Source organism: Geotrypetes seraphini, chromosome 5 (assembly GCF_902459505.1).
Source record: "Geotrypetes seraphini chromosome 5, aGeoSer1.1, whole genome shotgun sequence".
Lineage (NCBI taxonomy): Eukaryota > Metazoa > Chordata > Amphibia > Gymnophiona > Dermophiidae > Geotrypetes > Geotrypetes seraphini.
In genome coordinates this window covers 175,326,371-175,340,867 of record NC_047088.1, presented here as the reverse complement: position 1 = coordinate 175,340,867, position 14,497 = coordinate 175,326,371, and positions in this window count along the sequence as shown.

The window sequence follows — 14,497 nt, the reverse complement described above, 5'->3', positions numbered from 1 at the left end:
ATTTGACCCACAGTGCTTAACTGATTTAATAAAAGGACCCTAGTTGTTCAGTAAAAAATCAAAGACCTTTTATTCTGCCAAGCTTTCAATTGGGATTTGATTGGTTATAAAAGATTACCTGATTTGGTATATTTCACTGTTGGGATTTTTTGTATTTAATGATTTTATTTTAACTTGTACACTTTGGTTATGTAATATGCAATGAGTTTATGTTTATTATTGTTAATCACAAGACACAAATGTTTTGAATTGCAGTTTGTACATTTATTTGTGGTTTTTTAGTGGAGCATTAATAACATTTGGATGAACTAGAAACGACACATGACCTTACAACAAGACAAATATTTACCCAAGGAGTAGGGAAGTATTAGAACATAATTACATTACATTAGAGATTTCTATTCCACCATTACCTTGCAGTTCAAGGCAGATTACAAAAAGAGATGAAAAACGTTGGATTAAAATGGAAGAGCATTTGTCCTTTCTAGAGAGGTAAAGAGTAGGTTATGTAGTTTCTGTGTGGCGGGAAGAGGGGGGGGGGGAGAAAGGATGGTAAGTTTGAAGTTAGGGCTGTTTCAGGAATTTCTTGAAGAGTGTAGCTTTTATTTCTTTTCTGAAGTTAATAATAACCCAAGTACACCTGTTAGAAGGCAGGAGACAGAATATGAAGTCCAGGTAAGCATCACAACACAGTGGTCAGGAAGGATTTGAGAAGAAAGCCTGAACAAATAGCCAAGACTGTACAGCTACCATAAACTTATGAAAGGCTGCTTCCCAATAGCAATGAATCCCGTATAGAGGGAGCCAAGGAATGAAGAAGCGGAAATTATGAACGTGGGCTACTGTTATTTTACCACAAGTTGTGCTATTTTGGCACAGGGTCTCATTGCATAAAACAGGACCCTAGCGTGACTTGTAGTATAACAACTCATCTTAATGGTAGTCCACGTTGAAACCTCCCCCATTAAAGCCATACTGTGAGAGGAATCAAATCAGTTTGGAAATAGTAGGGATTACCAATAAATTGGCATTAGAAGAAGTAAGAGAACAAGAGAGTTGATAAGGAATCAATGAGGAAGCTGCACCGAATCCTAGAATAGATCCCATGGTGCAATCTGAATAACAAATGCCCTGCTTCCCAAAGCCTCCCTCCTCCTACCCGCAGCCACTGGCACAACACTTCCTTCTTTAGCAATGGCTGCATTCACTGCTTCCTCTTCTTTTCACCCAGTATTATCCTCTTTCTCCACACTCATTTGCCTAGCATTCTTCTCTCTCCACCCCCTCCAACCTCTTTGTGTCTTGCCCTGTCCAATACACTCCTTTTTCTCTCTCCCCAGATTCAGTAACATCTACCTTCTTTCTTTTTCTGTTCCTTCTAGTGGTGGGTCTGCACTATAGCACAGGCTACACTTATTCTCCAACCACCTCCTCCACCTCTCCCCCCACGCCTGCAGTGGCTTCTCCAGGAGTCAGCTAGACACATCTCCTGTATGCAGATGACTCCATACTTGTGCACCTGTACTTGAGGCACAGAAGGAACACTGAGTTACATAACATGCTATACTCACCCTATCCTCAGATCAGTACTGACATTCAGGATGAACTAAGGAGCATGGAAAACTGCTTTCACTGCATACCAGTTTTATTTTGGTCCAGCAGATTCTTCTGAGCCTCTGGGCTTCCAGCATAGAAACTTGACAGCAGATAAAGGCCAAATGACCCTTCCAGTCTGCCCTTCTACAGCATCCACTAAACCAGTAGTTCTCAATCTAGGCCTCAGGACACACCTAGCCAGTCAGCTTTTCAGAATATCCTTAATGAATATGCATGAGATAAATTTGAATGTACCACCACCATTGTATGCAAATCTATCTCATGCATATTCATTATGGATATCCTGAAAACATGACTGGCTAGGTGTGTCCCAAGAAAAGGATTGATAACTTCAGTACTAGACTAAACCCCTCCTGTTTTCATACCTCTTTGTAACTCAGCACAGTCAGTTCCTGTTAGGGGCTAGAAACCACAGCTCCTTCTAGAAACCAGCTAACATGAACCATAAACTTGGGTAATAAGTGTCACCAATGAGTGAAAGCTAAGATTTCCTTCCCTCAAGGGCTGTGAAAATAGCCTCTATAGCAACCCCAGCTCTGGTCTGGCCAGCAGAAGATCTGACTTGGGAATCAAATTCAGGTCTTCAGCATAACTAGCGCACAGAACAGAGTGTTTATCTCTGAGCAGACCCAACTATTCATATAGCCTAATGTAGACTATCTTTAAATGAGTGAAAATGATTGAACAGAAGCCAATAACTACGGTCTGTCAGCATGACAGATCTATAACCAGAAAAACATGCAGAATCCCCAAGGAACAAGTTATTTCAGAGAGACAGGCTAATAGCTGGAACACAGCAGGAATTCAGACTGAATCAGGACTACTAATTCAAATTCTTTCAGAAAGTTACAAAAGAAAACCTGTAAAAATAGCAGCAATATTCTCTATTCGACTTTTGCCAGTGTGTTTAGTACAGTACCTCACAAAAGCTTTTTGTAAAAAGTATATGAATATACATTTGTAGGACAGAACATGCATTTGGTTGTTAAAATGCTTAGCTGGAGATAAAGTGCAAATTACTATAAAGGCAGCTGTATTTTACTGAGACAATAAAATGTAGCATGTCAGTCTCCAGGTATATTATTGAATGTATCAGTCCTGAAAATAATTATGCTATATTTGTAGATGACAAAAAGATAAGTATATCCATTCATAACTAGAACATCTAAATGGCATAGGTATAACCCCAAATTGAGGTACACAAAATGCAACAGATTCTGGTGGGTTCTTGAAATGTGGTTGACCAGATGGTTAGTGGACCAAGGGCTAGATTCACAAAGCAAACCATTCGTGTGCCGATCGGTTTGCGACTCCTTAGCGACCAAATTCCCCTCCAGCTCGATTCACTTACCTCTCTGCCGACCATCCTTTGATCTGTGCATGCAAATGAGGGGAGGGACATTCAAAAGTAGGGAAGGCAGCGAATCACAACACAAAATTCTCGAGCCAACTGGGCTGGCTGATCAACTCCTAAAGCGACTGCTGGGGACCAGTCGCAAACCTCTATACCGACTCTCCTGCTCCATTGCCGCCTCTGCCCTGCTTTCTGCTGACCCGATATTGCTGCCTGTTTCAGGGGCTGCAGAAGCCCTGGGGCAGGGGGGAGAGCAGACTGATCTCTGCTGCCTTCCCTGCAGTGCGAGCCCACAGGTTTAAAGCGGGGCTGCACGGTTGTTCCAAAATATCAGTTTTGTTAAATAGAAAAAACTCAGCAGTATTGTTAAAGTAGTAGGTTCAAAGTACCTAAGTAAATGTAAACATAAATGCATGTTTTAATACTTAAATGTATATAAATGATTATGGCTTAGGACAAATTTGTACGAATACAGCTGGTTTAGTTTTCCAATAGGTATACTGATATTCTTATGCCAACTGCAATGTTTATTGTGTTGTTGTTTTTCTAGGAAGGACCTTGTGTGACCCCTGGAAGTTGGTAGAATTATGGCACAGTAGAATTGCTTTATTGCTCCTGAGTGATTTTGTAAGGTATTACTTCACAGTAAGCCTGGTACTGGATTTTTGATTTTGTTCATGCTTTTTTATCAATTGTAGCTCAGTGAGAGTTATAGTAAAATATAATAGGTATTTTTCTGTCTCTGGAGGGATTAATACAGAGATATTAGGGAGACAGCTGATACAGCTGCACCAGAGTCACACAGTGAATGATTCCTTCCTTGCAGTGTTTTAAATTATTCCACTATCCATTTACTGCTGACAAAGGTGTTGCCCACTGAAGACTCCCATACCCTGACCTTAGCCCCACCCACTTTAGCTTCCCCAAATAGTTGAGTCACCAATAGCCTATGATCACTTTGGTTGTACCACAGAATGGCAGCATATCAAATGCATTGCCCTAACTTAACTGGTAACACTGTCCAATAATATTGGCCCTAGTAGTCAGAATTAAAACCTCATGTATCTTGTGTGTGAAAAAAAAAGGTGCAGAGAGCTTTGTATACCAGATTTTTAAAAAATGCCTTCTTGTAATAGTTAAGACTCAGTGGGGGCAAACCAAAGGTAACAATACAATTAAAAACACAGATCATTTCTGGCAAGTTTTGTTCTGTACAATTAAGTCCATTTCTCTTTTTCAGAATTGACCTTTATCAATTCAATAGTGAATTCCATATGTGCTCTATGGGGGTGGCAAGGTTCTCTTTTATAGCACTCACTGCTGCTACAATGCCTGATTATTTTAATAAGGGGAGAGAAAATGACTTGAGCTCCTTAGAAAGACAGTTACACTCTGGACACACAAAGTAGTTGAGCCTTTATGATTTCATATAATCCCTCCTTTACAAAGCCGCACTAGCATTTTTAGTGCCGGCTGTGGCAGTAATAGCCCGGATACTCAAAGGAATTCAATGAGCATCGGAGCTGTTACCATGGCGGCCTGAGCTACAAATGTTAGTGCGGCTTTGTAAAGGAGGGTGATAGAAAGGTAGAAGGTCCACCTCTGCTTCCTAATTCACAAGTTTCTCATTTGCTTTCTCAATTTGTTCTGCTTATCTCCTTCCTCTATTACTTTTTGCTTAGTTACATTTTGCTCAAAGCTTCATCTTATTGCCCTCATGGCACTATCAAGGTTGTCATAGAAATAATCATTTATTACAGATATTGATCATGCATAGTCAAAAGTTTGTAATCTAAAGCCATGTAGTGCGGTGAAAACTAAAATATCAAGCTTGAATATGTGAATTTTAGAAAGGACACTGCTGTGTTATGCTGCAGCTGTGAGAGGAAAGAGCCTACTAGCAGTAGTGTTGAGCATTGGCACATGTGGTATATTGACATTCATCCTTGAGCACACCTGTGAGGGCGAAAGGTGGCCCACATTGGGTAGTTTAAGGACTTCGTAAGAATGAATACAAGATTTTATCCATACACTTATCTGGGTCTGATTTTTTTGTGTTCTAAAATATATCCAGGAATGCCAGTTACGTACAGCAGGAGCATCCATTTTAGAACTAAAACATCCATCTAAAACATCAAAGAGACCAACACGGCAACAAAACATTTATGTGCCATACATGTGTATGTTCTAAAACAAAAGCATAGCACTAATTGTTGCTTTAGGGTGTTCCCATTTAGTGTATCTATAAGTGTTCTAAAATACTAACAGATGTGTGGTGAAACACAAATATAACATGTCAGCCATTTTGTAAACATACACTTTTATTGTATCTTAGACTGTTACAGAGTCCAGTATCCCTTGTCATTCGCATTCGGTAAGGATATCAACTACTGGGAGATTAAGGGGTTTGTCCTCCCCTAGATCCTCTAGTGAAGTGCTGCTCAATTTGGACACACCTTTTTGAAACCTAGATATCCTGGGTAGCAGGTGTAAATCCCAATGCCGTTCTGTTTGGATATAGGCACGCACTTCCATTCTGAAATGGGGAATGCTTTGATTTTTCAGTCCCCCACAAAACATACCCAGGCCATGACCCCTTACTATATGCACTTGTTTCAGTTTGAGATGTGTATATCCCAGCTTTATAAAATTTGACATTTATGCATATAAACATCAAAATGCTGGTTTATGAATATCTAAAATGTGAATAGTGCTTTTAAAATAAGCACAGTAATATAAAGCTAACTAGTGTTTAAGCCCGTTACAATAACGGGTGCTAGAGTAGATGTCTGTATGTCTGTTGTTTGTTTTTTTATTTGTCTCTCTCTCTCTCTCCCTGGACGCTGTCTGTCTGTCATTCTTTGTGTCTGTGTCTCTCCCTGGTCCCCTGTCTGTGCGTCTTTCTTTCTGTCTGTCTCCCTGGCCCCCCTGCTTGCCAAAGCAGCCTCCTTTCCCTCTCCCCCTGTTGTGCAATGCCTGCCTGCTTCTTGGCCCCCTTCTGTTCCCCCCCATGATTGCTGTCTGCCCCCAGAACAACCATCCCCCCAAAGCAGCCCCCTTTCCCTCCCCCCTTGCCCCCAGTTGTGCCATGCCATGCCTGCCTGCTCTGTGGGCCCCTTATGTCCCCCCCCATGATTGCTTTCTGCCCCAGAACAACCATCCCCCCAAAGAAGCCCCCTTTCCCTCTCCCCCTGTTGTGCAATGCCTGCCTGCTCCGTGGCCCCCTTCTGTTCTCCCCCATAATTGCTGTCTGCCCACAGCACAACTCTCCTCCCAAAGCAGCCCCCTATCCCCCTGTTGTGCAATGCCTGCCTGCTCCATGGCCCTCTTCTATTCCTCCCCCCCAGATTGCTTTCTGCCCCCAGAACAACCATCCCCCCAAATTAGCCCCCTTTGCCTCTCCCCCTGTTGTGCAATGCCTGCGTGCTTCGTGGCCCTCCTACCTGATTGCTGTCTTCCCCCAGCACACCCCTCCCCCCAAAGCAGCCCCCTTTCGCTCTCCCTCTGGCCCCCTGTTGTGGCATGCCTGCCTGCTCTGTGGCCCTCTTTTGTTCCCCCCATGATTGCTGTCGGCCCCCAGCACAACCATCCCCCCAAAGCAGCCCCCTTTGCCTCTCCCCCTGTTGTGCAATGCCTGCCTGCCTGCTTCGTGCACTTAGCACAACCCTCCCACCAAAACAGCTCCCTTTTCTGCCTGCTCCATAGCCCTTCTTTTTTGACTTCCCCTCCCGTTCTTACCTCCCTCCATCCATCCATGGTTCCTGCCGCTGCTGTCGCTCCTGTTCCTGTTCAAAGCGGTCTGCTTAGGTTCATGGGCGGCTGTATTGAACCTCCATATGGAAGCGTCAGAGGGAACGTGCTTCATGTGGAGAGTGGCCTGCGAGGTTCGCTACAGCCAGCCGCGAACCTCATCAGGCCGCTTCAAACAGGAGCGGCAGCGGTAGGTGCGGACGGGGGGGAGTAATTCCACGGTGTGGAGGCGATCGTTGGCTGGCTGCAGTCCCGGCTTGGAGAGGTTAGGGGTTTTCCGATTTGCTTCCGCACTCTTGCTGGCCAAGTAAGGCTGGGGAGTCACGCATGCGCACTCCTGCAAGGCCAAGGACCTACATCTCAGATCAGGGAAAACGGAAGCACGCAGTTGAGTGCGCATGCGTGGCTAGCGTTTTATTATTTCAGATAATGAAATATATTAAGCATGCTACCTACCATTCTAGATGAGGTACATAATCACATATATAAACATAAAACCAAATTGAACAAGCTTTTTCTTCCTTTTTGACTAACCCTGATACAAGAGGAGATAGACTAGATTCAGTAAGGAAGGGCTTTCTTGAGCTGCTAATTTTTCTAAACTTTCCTAACTTGGGTTCTTGAACTGTAGATTAGCTCTGTAAGGCTTATTTTCTATTGCCAAAGCTTGGATAAGTAGCAGATTAAGTCTTGCAGCTGGTTTATTGGGCAGGAACTTGCTATATATTCATTTGCTAGCCTCCTCCCCACACCTCTTGATTGTAGGCAGGCTCTATTACAGAGTATAGAAAGGTGTTTTACTAGAAAATTACATTGGAGATAAACGCTAACACAGCTCACAGATCTCTGGTTGCCTAGGCCCCTGCTCCCCGCCATTATATACTATGTTAAGAAAAACACTACAATTAAATATAAGAATATATTTACAGAATGCCCTGCCCCAACAACACTGGGGTCCATAGTGCACCTGTAATACTAAAAACAGTAAGCCATGTTACATCCAAGAAAATAAAAAGCCCCAAACAACAGGAAACAAATAAGACTGTTGCGTCATACAAAACAAAAGCATAACCAAAACAGCAAGCATTTGAAATGCATACGGAGGGCATCAGTACACTCCAACCCAGGTCAAAGGACTTGTAGGTCAAAAGACCTTCTTAAGTCCAGACCCTTTTCAAAAGTTATAATTATTTACACTCTGCCCGATATACATATTCAGCACTATTTAACCCTTTCAGGACCATAAGGATCGTAGGCCAATTTTTGTGGTTTTGACGACATTTTTATGGTAAAAAGGGCTTGCAGATGCCAAAAAATTGATTTTTTTTGTGAAATATCATTATTTTTTTTTTTTTAAATCAAACTTCTGGCTTATGGACAGTGTGGCAAGTGAATCTTCTCGTCAATCTGGCAACGACGCTAATGAATGAATGTCGGAACCAGTTTGTTTACATAAAGGCAGTATCATATGGAATCCGTACATATCAAATTTAGAACTGTAGAGAGTTGCGCGGGGACAGAAATCCCACCCGTCCCCACCCGTCCCCGCCAAAGTCCCACCCGTCCCCACCCGTCCCCGTGAAGACTCCCACCCGTCCCCACCCGTCCCCGCGAGGAATCCCTCCGTCCCCACCCGTCCCCGCGAGGAATCCCCTCCGTCCCCGCCCGTCCCTGCAAGGAATCCCCTACGTCCCCGCCTGTCCCTATAAACTACAGAAATAGTTATTTCATTTAATTATGCTACTGAATTAAAGGCTCTGGTAGAAACCCATTTAAAAATAAGCAAAAAGACTTTATTAATTTGGAAATATTAATTGGGAAGAATACATACTTTGTAAACGGGTTTCTACCAGAACCTCTAATGTTTATAAATTTTTATCAACACAACTAATATACTACTTTATCCTTAAGCAAAAAAAAAAAAAAAAAAAAAAGAATTTTTTTCCTACCTTTATTGCCTGGTTTCTGCTTTCTTCATGTTCTCATTCAATTCCTTCCATCCACTGCCTCTCTTCTCTCTGTGTCTTCCATTTGCTCTGTTACTGTGCCTCTCCCTTTCTCCCCCCTCCCAAATTGGTCTGGCACCCATCTTTTTCCCTCCGCTCCCCCCATAGTCTGGCACCTCTGTCTTCTTCCCTGCCAGCGTCTTCTTCCCATTCCCTCTTCCCCATTTCCTTTCAGTGTCCTTCTCCCCCCTCTGCCTTCCCCATGTCCTTTCAGCGGCCTTCTCCCCCCTCTGTCTTCCCCATGTCCTTTCAGCGGCCTTCTCCCCCCTCTGTCTTCCCCATGTCCTTTCAGCGGCCTTCTCCACCCCTGTTTTCCCCATGTCCTTTCAGTGGCATTCTCCACCCCTTTGTCTTCCCCAGTGCTTTCAGGGTCCTTCCCCCCCCCTTCCTCCCGTTTACCCCATGTCCTTTCAGCGTTCTTTTCCACCCCTTTGTCTTCCCCAGTGCTTTCAGCGGCCTTCTCCCCCCTTAAGCGTCTTTTCTTCTCCACTCCACCTTTCCTCCCTCCCTGCCTCCACCTTTGTGGCGCTTTTGCACCGGACCGACAACAGAACAGGCCCGGTCGGACAAATCTCCCTGTCCTGTAGCCGTGAATCTAAATTACCTTCTTACAGCAGCTGGAGTAGTGAAGCTGCTGTAAGAGGTAATTTAGATTCGCGGCTACAGGGCAGGGAGATTTGTCGGCCGGGCCTGTTGTCGGTCGATCGGGGGACCTGACCGGCTGTGCACATTCTTCGGGGCGGACCGCCCCCTCCCCCCTCTTTCGTACGCCATTGCCTTCTCCCTACCCGCCCTGCCGCACACAGCCGAACGGAAGTCTTCCTGATGTCAGCGCTGACGTCGGAGGAAGGGAGGGCTTTGCTTAAGCCCTCCCTCCGACGTCAGCGCTGACATCGGGAAGATTTCCGTTCGGCTGTGTGCTGCGACAGGGCAGGTAAGGAGAAGGAGACTACCCTCGCGGCTCGAGTGCACTGCGATCCAACCCCGCAGGAACCCCGCGACCCTCGGAGGCGTCCCCACGGGATCCCCGCGACCCTAGGGGGCGTCCCCACGGGATCCCCATGACTCAAAGGGGGAACCCGCGGGATCCCCGCGGGTCCCGCGGGATTCCCGTCATCCCCGTTCCCGTGCAGCTCTCTACTGTAGACTATCCCAATCAAAATTTATAGGATTTTAAAGTTATGGGACAAATATGTCCCTTGGTCCTGAAAGGGTTAACTGTCCAGAAATGGCTCCTGGTTGGTTAAATAGCCTGACCAGCTAAGTGCTAATATTCAGTGAGAGAGAGCAGTTAGTAGCTTCAACTTGGCTAGTTATATTACATAGTAACTGCCAATTTTAAGCACTGACCGGCCAAGTGTAGCAGCTAAATCGAGCCACACAAAAATCAGGTCTGTCTTTGGCTGCTATAACTTAGCTGGCCAACCTTTAAAATTAAGTGAATATGTGAACATAGTGTTCAACACCCTTAATTCCTACAATTTCTAAGATGTATCAAAAGGAATTAAACATTGAATACAAAAAGTATTTTTGAAGTGTGCTCGGAGACCCAGAGACAGCAAAAGTGCGCTAGTCTCATATTTAGGCTCAAGGTATAATCGTTGCACACAAGGCTTTCCTATAACCAGAGCAAAATCTCCAAAAATATGAATAATATGAAAAAAAAAAGATTTTTGTCAAGCTAAGTAAAAAGAGCTCTTTCATTTCAGTTAATATCTTTGGGACATTGCTGTGAACAAGGCTGCCCTGGAACTTCATTCAATAAGATAAGTTGCTCTGCATTTCATATTCTGCTCTTTTCACTGGTTTTCAGCATTATATCTGCTTAATTTCTCTTCTCATCCCTGTTTCTTACTAAAAAAAAATAAAATAAAATAGCACAAAAAAATAAACCCTTCTCTTTCCTCTGTTAAATCTTATTTCCTCTTTCCCTTTCCCTTCATAGGAATAAGGGTAAGACTTATAGTCCCACCAACCCCAGGGGCCACTATTCATATATAGAGACCCATATAATCAGGACTTCACAACCAATCAAGATGACCTTTATTCTATGCAATCACTGTGGTGCTTTAATTCCCAAGACATACTATTTGGAGGCTTAAGGCTTGCCCCATCTGTCTTCAACTTGCCTGTATTAAGGAGGAGCTCTGCAAACTTAAACAGGAATTGAATACAATTAAAGCAGCTTCCATCACTCCACAAAATCACACCAACTTACCACCTCTACCTCAAAGAATAAAACAGCCCAGGAATAAATGGGTCACAATAGGCTCAGGAAGACTGCGACATGTAACACAGAAACATCCACCTTCACTAATATTACCTCTACAGAATTCCTTCGCTCCACTAGTGCACTGTGATACTCAAGAAAACAGAAGGGAGGTGGGACTGGAACCAATGAAAGTAACTCAAGAGAACAAGTGCATCCTAAGTACAAATAAAAAAGCCAAACACAGAAAACTATTACTGTTGGGGGATTCCATCATCAGAGGCATTAACCTTGGAACACAGGGCGAGGAGACCAAAATAGTGAAATGTCTTCCAGGATCCTCAGCTACCAGGAGTTCCAGGCAAATACTGACTATAATTAAGGAAGAAACTAAGGATTTTAACACTGATGTTGTTATCCATCTGGGAACAAATGACCTGGCCAACAACTCCACACTTGCAGCACAGAAAGCTTTTTGGGAGCTTAGTGAGGGCGTGAAACCTTTTGTAAAGACTTTAGCTTTTTCTGAAATACTGCCTGCATATGGAAAGGGAGAGCAAAGAGTGAAAAACACAGAGGACTTTAATAGATGGCTCAGAGCCTGGTGTTATCAAGAAGGCTTCAGGTACATAGGAGGATGGGGAAATACATGGAAGGACAAGAAGCTATATTGCACTGATGGGCTACATATTACTACTAAATGTATGAGGGAATTCAATCGTGTATATCAAAATGTATATAAAACATATTGAAAATAGTATTTAGTAGCAGGGAATCATTCATACCACATTAACAGAAACTCTTAACATCACACCATCAATATAACAAAGTATAAAACAACGGAGAAAAATAAACCTCAATTGTGAGAGGCCGGGACTACACAAGTACCCGAGCCAACTCACATCATCACTGATTTATGAAAAAACTCAGTGTACATATAAATAAATAGTTTTCATTCATGCACAATTAATATTTTTCAATGATTTTTTTTCCAAAGGTTTTTTAGTGTGAGCAATGTAAGCAGAGTTCAATATATTAGAACATATTCATAGCATGAACAGGATCCCAAACTAACTACAAAATAGGTGAGGGCTACAGCTCAACTTTACGGGTATAAGCAATTGTTGAGGCATGGAGTTTGGAACAAAAGTAAGAGAAAAACATCCACTCATCTGAAGATGCGAAGTGACTCAAAAGATTCTCAATTCCTTTTGAGTCACTTCGCATCTTCAGATGAGTGGATGTTTTTCTCTTACTTTTGTTCCAAACTCCATGCCTCAATAATTGCTTATACCCGTAAAGTTGAGCTGTAGCCCTCGCCTATTTTGTAGTTAGTTTGGGATCCTGTTCATGCTATGAATATGTTCTAATATATTGAACTCTGCTTACATTGCTCACACTAAAAAACCTTTGGAAAAAAAATCATTGAAAAATATTAATTGTGCATGAATGAAAACTATTTATTTAAATGTACACTGAGTTTTTTCATAAATCAGTGATGATGTGAGTTGGCTCGGGTACTTGTGTAGTCCCGGCCTCTCACAATTGAGGTTTATTTTTCTCCGTTGTTTTATACTTTGTTATATTGATGGTGTGATGTTAAGAGTTTCTGTTAATGTGGTATGAATGATTCCCTGCTACTAAATACTATTTTCAATACGTTTTATATACATTTCTACATATTACTACAGCAGGAAAAAGAAACCTGCAGAGAAATTTAGACAATATTTTTCTAGGCATTTAAACTAGAAGGTGGGGGTGGTGTATGTACGAAGGACAATTATAGAGACCACCCCCCGGCAAAAGAAAAGATGTGATAGTAGTAAAGGCTGCAACATAAGCAATATCAGCAACTCATTTCTTAGCATTGCAACGGAAAGTGAAACGACACAAAAATCCATACGAAAAAGGAGATTATCGCTGAAAAATAGCTGGAAAGCGATGACCACAAATGCTCGCAGTCTAAGCAACAAAGTTCATGATCTGCAAGCCCTGATGTTAGAGGCAGATCTAGATATTGTTGCTATCACAGAGACATGGTTCAGTGAATCACATGGATGGGATGCAAACATACCGGGATATAATCTTTTTAGGAAGGACAGAGATGGTCATAAAGGTGGAGGAGTAGCTCTCTATGTAAAGATCAATATCCAAGCGACCGAAATGCAAGGGACCTGGGGAGAGGAAGAAGCGATATGGATTGCTCTGAAAAGAGAAGATGGAACTTCTATCTACGTGGGTGTAGTCTACAGACCTCTGACTCAATCGCAGCAAATTGATAAGGATCTGATTGTGGATATCCATAAGTTTGGAAGGAAAGAGGAGGTTCTGCTGTTGGGAGATTTCAACCTGCCGGATGCGGACTGGAATGTTCCGTCTGCGGAATCGGAAATAAGTAGGGAGATTGTGGATGCCTTTCAAGAGGCTCTGCTCAGACAAATGGTGACGGAACCCACAAGGGAAAAAGCGATATTGGATCTGGTCCTCACAAATGGAGAGAGTATCTCTAATGTTCGAGTGGGTGCTCACCTGGGAAGTAGCGATCATCAAACGGTTTGGTTTGATATAACGGCTAAAGTGGAGAGCGGCCGCACGATACTTAAAGTCCTAGATTTCAAACGTACGGACCTTAATGCAATGGGAAAGTACCTGAAGAAAGAGCTGTTAGGATGGGAGGACATAAGAGAAGTGGAAAGACAGTGGTCTAAACTGAAAGGAGCGATAAAAATGGCTACGGACCTTTATGTGAAGAAAATCAATAAAAACAAGAGAAAAAGGAAGCCGATATGGTTCTCCAACCTAGTGGCTGAGAAAATAAAGGCGAAAGAGTTGGCGTTCATGAAATATTAAAAAACCCAGAAAGAGGAGAGCAGAAAGGACTACAGGGTGAAACTGAAAGAAGCCAAGAGAGAGATATGTTTGGCGAAGGCACAGGCGGAAGAACAAATGGCTAAAAATGTAAAAAAGGGAGATAAAAAATTTTTCAGATATATTAGTGAAAGGAGGAAGATAAAAAATGGAATTGCTAGGCTAAAAGATGCTGGGAACAAATATGTGGAGAGTGATGAGGAGAAAGCAAATGTGCTAAACAAATACTTCTGTTCTGTGTTCACAGAAGAAAATCCTGGAGAAGAACCGAGATTGTCTGGCAAAGTTACACGAGAAAATGGAGTAGATTCTGCGCCGTTCACGGAGGAGGGTGTTTATGAGCAACTTGAAAAACTGAAGGTGGACAAAGCGATAGGACCAGACGGGATCCATCCCAGGATACTAAGGGAGCTCAGAGAGGTTCTGGCGAGTCCTATTAAAGACTTGTTCAACAAATCTCTGGAGACGGGAGTGATTCCTGGGGATTGGAGGAGAGCGGATGTGGTCCCTATTCATAAAAGTGGTCACAGGGATGAAGCAGGAAACTACAGGCCGGTGAGTCTCACTTCAGTTGTTGGAAAAATAATGGAAGTGTTGCTGAAAGAAAGGATAGTGTACTTCCTTGAATCTAATGGGTTACAGGATCCGAGGCAACATGGCTTTACAAAAGGTAAATCGTGCCAAACGAACCTG